The sequence below is a fragment of the Capricornis sumatraensis genome, chromosome 8, assembly GCF_032405125.1.
Source record: "Capricornis sumatraensis isolate serow.1 chromosome 8, serow.2, whole genome shotgun sequence".
Taxonomy (NCBI): Eukaryota; Metazoa; Chordata; class Mammalia; order Artiodactyla; family Bovidae; genus Capricornis; species Capricornis sumatraensis.
In genome coordinates, this window is record NC_091076.1 from 79,841,838 (window position 1) to 79,852,288 (window position 10,451).

The window sequence follows — 10,451 nt, forward strand, 5'->3', positions numbered from 1 at the left end:
CGTAACATTCCTGAATGCAAACCTCCAGGCAGGGTGGGGGAGGGCAACCCCTAAGTCAGTGTGGCACACGTCTGCCAAGTCCAAGGGCATCTGAGTGTTTACAGGGAGAGAGGATAATTGACTGTCCTGGGCAGTAGCATCTCTGTAAGTATCTTCTTTATCTTTTGGTGCACATGGCGTGAAGAGGGTGAGTTTACTCTGGGGCACTGTTTCCAGTTTGGGTCAGACTCTTCCAGGGTTGCTGAAGGTCTGAGTCAGAATGGCAGGGAGGGAGTTGTCACCATTCTGAATTTGGTCAGAGGAGCGTGAGAGGGTCAGACCAGGAGTATGTCACAGGAGTTTGGAGTTTCGTGGCTTCATACGCTCGTTGTCAGGATAAGCCCAGAAGTTTGAAAGGGCAGCCTTGCTGGGAACAGTTCTAAGACATGGTGAATCTGGAGACCCAAGAAAATTGAGTCTGTGTCAGGGAAACCAAGCCTTCATTGGGCCTGATGTGGGCAGGGAAAGGAAGACAAGAGAGCCTGGCATAGAGCAGACCCAGGAAGTACCTGCCCAGTGACTGACCCACAGGTGCTGAGTCTGGGCAGCTGGTGGCAACTTTCTGACGTGAGATGCTGAGGAAAATTTTCAGGCTTGGCTCTGTGGGAAAAGCTGTAATTCGGACTGACCTGCAAGGGTGCAGATGAGCAAATAGAAGCAAAGGTGCGTGTGGGAGTCCTGCTGTGGGAAGTGAGGAAAGAAGCTGGACTTGAAATCACTTAAGTGGCCCTGAATTGCAGGTGGGCACCAGAGAACAGTCTGGGTGCATCCAGCTCTGGACAATCTGATAGCAGGGGAGCCTGCTGACCTCAGGCCTGGGGAAGGGACACCCTGGCTCAACCTGAGATTAGCAGAATCCAGGCAGCCCCACAGCACCGTGCTCAGTGGGTTCACATTTGGTGGACCAGGAAGCAGTCCTCCATAAGTGGCCCAGCACTGCGCCCTGGTGGTACACCCCATCAAATGCACACTGACTTAAAAGGATCCCTTCAGGAGCCTCCTTTATTTACAATTTAGTGGATGCTCTCAGCATTTGAGCTTTGAGACTAATTATGCTAACCTACATGGGCCCAATCCTGCTGTGATGTGAGAAGCATAATCAGGAAAAACAATGTACTTCGTGCCTCTGTTTCCACCAGCTGGCTAATCCAATTAGCCCTAAGAAATTCCCACTTAGTAGACGTTTGAGCGTGCATGCTATCGTATCCAACTCTTTGCGACCCCATGGAGTGGCCCACCAGGCTCCTCTGTCCATGGGATGCCATCCGCTTCTCCGGGGGATCTTCCCGATCCAGGGACTGAACTCGTGTCTCCTGCATCTCCTGCACGGGTAGGCAGTTCTTTACCACTGAGCCACCTGGAAGAGTAAATGTTTAATATGTGTTCACAGGCATTGTGCTAGATCCTTTACAGGCATCAAACTAACGTGTAATTGCTAGGAGAGGTGCTCTAGTTATTCACATGTGACAGATGCTGGTACTAAGAGAGAGGTCTCATTCTTGCTGCAAAGGGGTGACCTTCAGTTCTGAGTGCCACCAACCTGTTAGCAACAGAACCCCCCTGCCCCACCCTTAACAGTGGGAGAGTGGAGAATGGAATGGGTGAGGGCACTTCTGTTTTATGTTTGATCAACATATTTTTATGATGAATATGTGTTATTTTTCTATATATTTTAAAATTAGGCTAAATTCTGGGTGTCACATGATGAAGGGATGTGGCCGGTCTAGCATATCCAGATGAGGACAGCCAGGAAGGAGGGGGAGGAAAAGGAACCACGCTCTTTCACCCTGAGAGGCAGGGATCCAGACGAGTTCGGTAGCTGAAGAGTTGGGTGGGGGTAGTTTATTCTGTGTCAATCTCCGGAGTGCAGACCCGGGGCCAGGGGAGCAAGGCATTCTCAAGGCAGGGTCCAGCCGCATGTCAAAGCATGTTGCTAGCCAGAAAGCACTGCCGCATGGGTGAAAATGGTGGCTTGTGGAGATGAGACATCTCTGGAAGATGTTGACTGGAGGCCACTGGGGAGTTTATACAGGAGACCTGTTGGGTGGGGAGGGGGAGACTCATTAGATGGTGGGCCCTCAGTTCCAAAGCCTCTGCTGTCTGTCTGTCCCCTCCACCTGCCCTCTCCCCACTGGGCAGGAGTGTGCGTTCTCACCTGTAGATGGCAGCCTTGGCTCAGTAGGGGCCCAGCCTGCTCCATGCAGGGGTTCTTACCTTTGGCCCTGTATCTTCTCAAGGAGAAGGGGACGACAGAGGATGAGATGGCTGGATGGCGTCACTGACTCGATGGACATGACTTTGAGTAAGCCCCGGGAGTTGGTGATGGGCAGGGAAGCCTGGCATGCTGCAGTCCATGGGATTGCAAAGCGTCGGACACCACTGAGCAACTGAACTGAACTGAACTCACCTGAGAGGGTTTATGAACTCCTGACGCCTGGACAGTGAGAGGTGGGAGGCAGGGAGGACCGCACCCCAGAGTGTGATGAGGCTGGTCTCGGGTGAGGCCTGGGCAGTCGTAGAGCTCCCTGGTGGTTCTAGGGGGAGTGACTGCACTGTGACCCTGCCAGAGGAAACTGGGAGCATCAGGAGAGGAGTCGCAAAAAGCTGGAAAGAATGCAAGCTCGTTAGAAGAGAGAGAAGACTCCCCTGAAACAGGTGGAGAGGAGACAGGAGCCCACAGGGCGCCCAGGAGGGAGCAGCAGGCATTGCATTCCCTCGGGAAGTGAGTCCGGTCAGGCCGCGCAGGGGACAGGGAAGCCTCTCGAAGCCTCCGGGGGACAGGACCGGGGAGGTTAGCCTGGCCTTCTGTAGCAGGGGCTTTGGCTTCTGGCCAAGTGGCGGCATTGCTGGGACTCAGGCCTCTTTGGGGGCCTGGCAGAAGTGGATCCGCAGGGAGGTTGAGGGTTTCCTGAGACGGAGATTAACCTGAGGGGAATTGGGCTCCTGCTGTGACGGTGAACCACCCCAAGCGCCTGCCCTCAGCTCTGCTCCAGCCCAGCGCTGGCATCCACAGAGAAGGGGCCCTCCATCCATCACAGCACACACAATTCTTTCTATAGCGCCCGGGACACTGGGGAAAACCACGCTGCTCTGGCCAGGGTGGGGCGAGGGTGAGGCAAGTCCATGTCAAACTTCAGGAGGCAACAAAACACTCAGTCGTTAGTAAGACTGGTGAGATTTGACCAATATTTTCAGAATCAGAGTTGATGCAAAAGAATGCGTGGTGGACAAAATATCAAGACTTTGAATTAAGATGGGGTGGGATTAGTGGGTTTTCCTTTTGCCCTAATTCCAGTGTGGCACGACTCTGCTCTGGACTCCCCATCAAAGCGCAGGCAAAGGGCAGAGGGGTATCTTCTCCCACTTTCCACCTGCACTTTGCCTGAGTCACCCATCAGCTCTGGCACCTAGAGAAACTTCGGGTCTTTGGTCCTGCTGGGGACTGTGGCGGCGGGCAGAGCAGTGGGGCCACCTAGCGGGAGCCTCAGGCAGAGCACCAGAGGGCTTGTTACGCTTGTGGAAGACGTGGCTTGTGGACTTGTGGCAGTGGAACGGGGGCAGCCAGGGGCTTGGGAACAGATGGACTAGGGGGTGTTGAGCAGTGTTGCTGAGATGCTGTTAGTTCTTAGGGTATGCTTCCCTGGTGGCTCAGCTGGTAAAGAATCCACCTGCAATGCAGGAGACCTGGGTTTGATCCCTGGGTTGGGAAGATCCTCTGGAGAAGGGAAAAGATACCCACTCCAGTATTCAGGCCTGGAGAATTCCATGGACTGTATAGTCCACGGGGTCACGAAGAGTCAGACACTACTGAGCGACTTTCACTTCACTTGGCCTCTAGGGCAGTGTGCTCCCATCACACAGTACCAGGAATCTGGATCATTAGAATCAGCAGGGGAGGCTTAGATGTAGCTCCCCGAGCCCCAGCTCGGTTAGGAAGCTTGTGATTGCTCCAATGCCTCGTTTTCCAGGTGAGGACTCAAAACCTCGAGCGTGAGCAGCCCATGATGGGGAAAGAAACTGGAAGCCACCTTAAGACTGGAATTTGAATTTTCTTACTCCTGGTTCTCATCCTAGTTCTTCTAGTGGCTAAACTCTCTGTGTTTGAAATGAAAAGATACTGAGGCAGGAACTTTGATTCAAAGTTAAGGAAGACAGTAAGTCCCAGCTCCTTAGGGAGAGTAGAAGAAATAAAAACGTGTCCCTGGAAATGTGCGGTAAGTCTTAGGTTGTGACTGCTGGTGGGTGCAGAGGACCAGGGGGCCTGAGATATGTTCGGATTTCAACGCTTGGAGGTGGCCTTGCGGGAGGTGGCCAGGCAGGAGGAGCATGTCTGTGGGCATTTGGGGCACAGAGCTGTTGTGGCAGGGGTATGTGCTCAGCTGGAGGCAGAGGGGACTGTTGATGGCGTCTGAGTAGGGCAGTGACAGATCAGAGTCGTGTTTCAAATAAGGTGACTCGGGAGGATGAAGCCGTCTCGGGTAATTTGCGTGGACTTGGCTGTGATTTTGGTTGCCTTGAACCCAATCCTCTTTTGGCCAGATAGCCTGAGTGGACTTCAGAGCCCACATCCTCACATTACCAGCCTTCAGAGCCCAGGAGGGGTTTCTGTACAACCATGAAAGGCAGGAGGAAACCTGTCAAAATTGCCTCATCCTTTCACTGTGATGATTAATATTCAAACTGTCTGTTTATCTCCGGAGCCCAGGGTGATTTAAAACATGGAACTGCTGTTAATATTTCCTTATGGAGATGGCTCGAGCCGCAGAAAAAAAAAGCCTGTGTTCATTGTCAAGCCCATATTTCAGACAGTGAAACAAAGGCAGTAGCAGACCACTCAGGATTACAAGGCAGAACAGGTTGAGCAGGTGTGAGCCGAGCGTCAGCTCCCAGCCACTCAGGCAGGGGCGACAGTCCTGGGATCAGAGTTGGGAATTGAAATCCTTGCCTGTGGAGCTGTCTGGGGCTCCTCGTGGCTGACAGGACTGATTCTAGGCTTGGGCGCAACCCATTGGTGCTGCCGCTCTGACCCTCCCCAGGAGGAAGGGGGAGAAGTGGCTGGAGACGCTATTTACGGCTCCCTGCGATTGTATCAGGACCAGCTGACCCTCCGGGGGGCCTGGCCCCTGTCCGTCTGGGTCCCCAGGACCATGGGCTGCTCGCTCTTGGCCGTGGGAGGTTGATTCTGGCCACATCACACTCAGTGTGTGTCTATGGGCCACTCATGACGCTACACCCAGGACCTTCTGTGGTCTGGATTCGCTGTGGGACTGAAGGCAGTCCCTGAAACTGAGAAAACTCATGTCCTTCAGTCTACTTCCAAAAGGGCCCATCGCACCTCTGCTGGCTCGTGGGCTGGTGTAGCAATGACCTGCGAGTGCCCTTGAGAAAGAGCCACCGCAGGCATGCTCCCCTCATCACCATGCTGGGCTCCCCAGTGTGAGCAGCGGGGTGGGTGGTGGGAAGGGGCCAACTTGTCTCTGCCTCGCGGACTTTACTCAGTGGGCATCTCAAGCAAGCCCTGGGAGTGGAAGGGAGACAGGCCTGTAGGCCCCTCGGGAGACAGAAGGAAGAGAAGTTAGGTTTCTGGCCTAGGACCCTTATGCGAAAGCCTGACTCCGGTCCCTGGGCCTGAGGCCAGAAAGCCCCCAAAATAAATGCCCCTATAAATGCCTTGCTCCCAGTCTCTACACCTGTTGCCAAGGGGACAGAGACCCCAGGCCCAAAATAGGCACAGCTGCCGTGGCTGCTAATCCTGCCCCGAGCTGAGGCTGCGCCATATTTGGGAATGTTTGTTCCTCCACCGGCCGGCCCTCCCCACTCGGCCCCGGGAGCTCAGAGCAAGGGGTCTCTCTACGTGGTCCTGATCTGGCTTTCTTGGAGACTTCTGTCTGCCCGTTTCCTGTTCCTGGGAATGGAGTAGGCAGAGGGTAAACACAGGTGGATGAGTCGGTGTGAGACTGCAGACCTGAGATGGCAGCAGCGTTGGAACCTGGGGAGGTGCTGCCTCTGCCCTGGACGGTCTTCACACCTCACTCCCCACCCCACCCCCCGCCGCACCCCCTCCCAGGGCCTCCTCGCTGATGCTTGACTCTCTGCCCAGGCTTCTGAGCCAGTGTGACCTGCAAACAGCCGTGCCCACACCCGCTGTTTTGGGAAGCCAAGAAATTCATTTGCATGGTTAGGATTGTTGACAGATTTGTAAATAACATCTTCTGGGTTATTATTATGTCTTTACTAGTGATAGGAGAGGCAGAAAGTCAGAAGAACCAGTCCTCCCCAGGGGTACACTGAGTCCCCCGTCTCCCCCTCTTACCAGGAGTTGAGTTCAGCCCGCACGTGGAGCGCCTGCTGTGTGCAGAGCACTGTGCTTGCCGCTAAAGGGACGGCCTCTCTTTTGGTTTCCGACTATGGAACATGTCACCCTGTCACCTTCCTCGGTTCCCTGTAGCCTCTGTGGTTTGCTTTGTTTCCATCATCTTTGAGTACTCCTATTTCCTTGACTGTTCTTGAGGCTCCGACTCATTTCCTCTGTGTCTCTGGGTAACCCTCTGCTGGTGACAATGGTCCATTTCCTTTACCTGAGCTGCCCCTTCTCCCTGCAGGCTGGCGTCAGGGGTCTTGATGAAGGCAGCCTGAGGGCGTCTAGCACCCACTCCCCTGCTCCTCCTTGGGGCTCTGAGGATCACCTCTTATTTGATAAAACATGGAGGAGGCCCCCAGATGCCCAGGCTTCTTGCTCCTCACTGCCGTGGAAAGCATGACACATCTTAGCTAAAAATAATCGGTACCATCCTGGGTCCCGGCTGCTGCCACCGTGGGCTTGAGGGCCTCCGGAACGTCTAGGCCTTGCTCAGGGTAACCGGACCGTGGCTGGACCCCAGCAAGCAGCCTCGGGACAGCTCAGCCTCAGCTGTTTTTAGCAGTGGGATTATTGGGAGGGGTAGAAATAGACCTCCACCTTCTGGGAGGCTTCCTCTGCCCACATTCCCAGGCACACTTTGCTTTATTAAAGCTCTCAGCTGTCGCGGGGACCAGGCGTGGGGGAGGCGGGGGGAGGCGGCCTTCTCCAGCAGGAGGAGAAGGAGGCTGCAGAGTGCAGCCAATTGTCCCCCTTCCCCTCCCACCCCCGCCACGAGGACATGTGGCTCTTATTAGAAGCCGAGTCCCTTACACGTTGTGAGGAAGGGGGCCCCCTGACCATCATAAATCAGGATCTCCTCACTTCCAAATAAACCAGTCTGCCATCCTAGCCCACAGTCCCTTTAGAGTTGACAGATGTATTTTTTAAATCCTGTGTTGATCATGTATTTCTTGTGTAATTAAAAAATTATAAAAGGTAATAAAAAATAGAAATCTACTGCCAAGAGATTTGGCTCAGTAAAGACTTCAGAACGTTTTCTGGATAGTGTAAGAATTACAGGGGGAGAATTAATAAATTCTATGTTCAAGTACCAGGAAAAAAAATAATAAAAGGTGAGACTATCTATACAAAGGAACAGTAACTTGAAATGGCTCTGAATCTGAAGGTGGTGGGATTCCACCCAGAGAACTAAGGGTGAGGGTCCCCCCTTCAGGCTATTTTGCCACTCTGCTTTGGAGCTCACATGCAAAAGGACCGGGCGATACTGCAGATAAGCTAAAGGTCACCAAGCTCCTAGTGACCTGGCCTGTCTGAGGGGAGACTCTCTTAAGACAGAGTGGGCCGGGCTGATGGGACAAGAAGGGTCAGAGTGGAGGCCTGGAGGAACTTAACAGAAATGGTAACAGTCAAAAGGAAAAAATGTGTGCGCCGTGGGTTTATCTGTCCAATTCTGACGGACTCTCATCAACAGAAAATGAACGTTACCATTTCGTTGTTGTTCGTTGCTCAGTCGTGTCCAGCTCTTTGTGACCCCATGGACTGCAGCACACCAGGCTTCCCTGTCCTTCATCATCTCCCGGAGTTTGCTCAAACCCAAGCCCACCTCCTCAAGGTCCTTGTCGCGTCTGTTTCCCAGCTGCTCAGGGAGGCAGTGTTTTGTAGTGCAGAGAGTTTGGGTGCTAGGGAGAATCCCAGTTCTAGAGGCCAGTGTGACCTTGAGCTCATTACTCTGTGGTTCCGTTTCTTCCTCTGTGAAGCAGGGGCAACAGCTCCGATTTGTCATCACTGGGTAAACAGTGCTGAAAGCCGGGGACAGAGTTCAGGGGACAGGTTCGAGTCCCCCCTCCCCTTCTCTGCTCCCAGACTCGACTCCCCCTGCTCCCATGTGGGGCACGGCTGGGGCTTATTTGGAATGAGGTTCTTGCTTTCCTTTCTCTCTGCAGTAATAGGGCTTATATTTTCTATAGTCATGGGCATCCTTTGCTTCATGGAATAAACGAACACTGGCACAGTTGTTCACAATATTAACAGAAAATGAATGTTACCACTTTGTTGTTGTTCGTTGCTCAGTCGTGTCCGACTCTTTGTGACCCCATGGACTGCTGCCCACCAGGCTTCCCCGTCCTTCATCATCTCCGGGAGTTTGCTCAGACTCATGTCCATTGAGTCAGTGATGCCATCCAACCATCTCATCCTCTGTCATCCCCTTCTCCTCCTGCCTTCAATCTTTACCAACATCAGGGTCTTTTCTAATGAGTCGGCTCTTTGCATCAAGTGGCCAGTGTATTGGAGCTTCAGCTTCAGCATCAGTCCTTCCAATGAATATTCAGGACTGATTTCCTTTAGGATTGATTGGTTGTATCTCCTTGCAGTCCAAGGGACTCTGAAGAGTCTTCTCCAATACCATGGTTAAAAAGCATCAGTTCTTCGGTGCTCAGCTTTCTTTATGGTCCAACTCTCACATCCATACATGACTACTGGAAAAACCACAGCTTTGACTATATGGGCCTTTGTTGGCAAAGTAAAGTCCCTCACCAAATCAGAGCCTAATTGGAAAGTTATGGATTGCTTCCACAACCCACCTGCTCACCTTCTTCAAGTGAAATGTTGTGCTTTGTCAGTGTGTGGGTGTGGCAGGTCCTACAGCCTCAGGGGTTTTCAGCTTTATGGCCCCGGGCTACATAAAATGCATCAGGTATCTCATCAATTCTTTGCTTAAAATTCTATAAAGTGAGTTCACTTCAAAGGTGGTCTTGCTTGCTTTTCTTTCTTCCTTTTTTATTTGTATTTTATTATGTATTTTTAAAAGATAAGGACTATTTTAGAAAACATTATCATAGTATCACCTTGAAAATGAACAATAATCCCATATCATCATCAAATATCTAGTCATTATTCACATTTTACCTGATGGGATATACATGCGTGTCCTAACAAGGTCCAAGCTGAGCAGTTGGTGGATAGGGCTGAGTCTCGTTTAATCTAGAATTCCTCCTTCCATTTCTTTCATGGATTTTTTTCCCCTTGTGATTCATTTATTGAAAAAACTAGATGTTGTGTTCAGTTGCGTTCCCCATGTCCTGGAGTTTATTGGTTCTATCTTGGGTCTGTTTCTGCTTTCCTGTAAGTCGGTGGATATAATTAGGGTCTGGATCAGACCCCAGTGTGGTTGCTGGATGGGGATTTTTCCTGGGCAGTGATGTATATACTTCTTTCTGCAGGCATGTCATGTCTTGTTGTCTTATTTTTGTAATACTAGTAGCCATAATTCATCAGGGGTTCATAATTTGTATAAAAATGGTGACGTGCCAGACCTTTCATTCCTTCTTCATCTACCAGTTTGAACACCTCTGTAGCAAGCTTTGTCTGCTTCTTCCATCCCCCACTTTCCCCGGAAGGTGGCCTATAGCCATCAGTGTGCAGCAGAGAGGCTCTGGGCAAACGCAACCCTTGGCCCAGCCTCAGGCCAGGCCTGGCCCAGCCTTGGTCTCACTGCTGGGATTCCTTTCATCAGTAGACCCCCCAGGAGGACACAGCACGTTCTAGTCACAGCGTTGCCAGAAAGGGGGAAAGCACGACAGAGAGATGTGGTCTTTAAGGTAAAATGATCTGAAATCACTTACAGGCCACAGTGGCCGTCTTTCTGTGGATGACAAATCCCAGAAGGCGCTGAGCTCTCCTGATGCTTTAACTCCTCCTGAGTAAGTCTGGGTCATCTAATCCCCCAGAATCAGATAAAGGAGGGCACTTGACAATATTTTTGATAATGACGAACAAATAATTCCAAGTTTGACGATTCTGTTTCTGTAGCAGGGCGCCCAGGTAGTATTCTGACTTCCTACTGTATTTTCTCATAAAGACAGGCTTACCCTGGGTAGGGCTGGGATTTTTCTGCTGTGCGGCTTTGAAATCATGTAGACTGAGCCGAGAACTCAGTGGCAGATGTCGCCCGAGCTCTGGGGGGACTGGCGCTATTTCACTCAGTTATGTATTCCCAGTAGTTAGTGCAGCGCTCACGTGGAGTGCTGCCTAAGAAACTTTTCCTGTACTC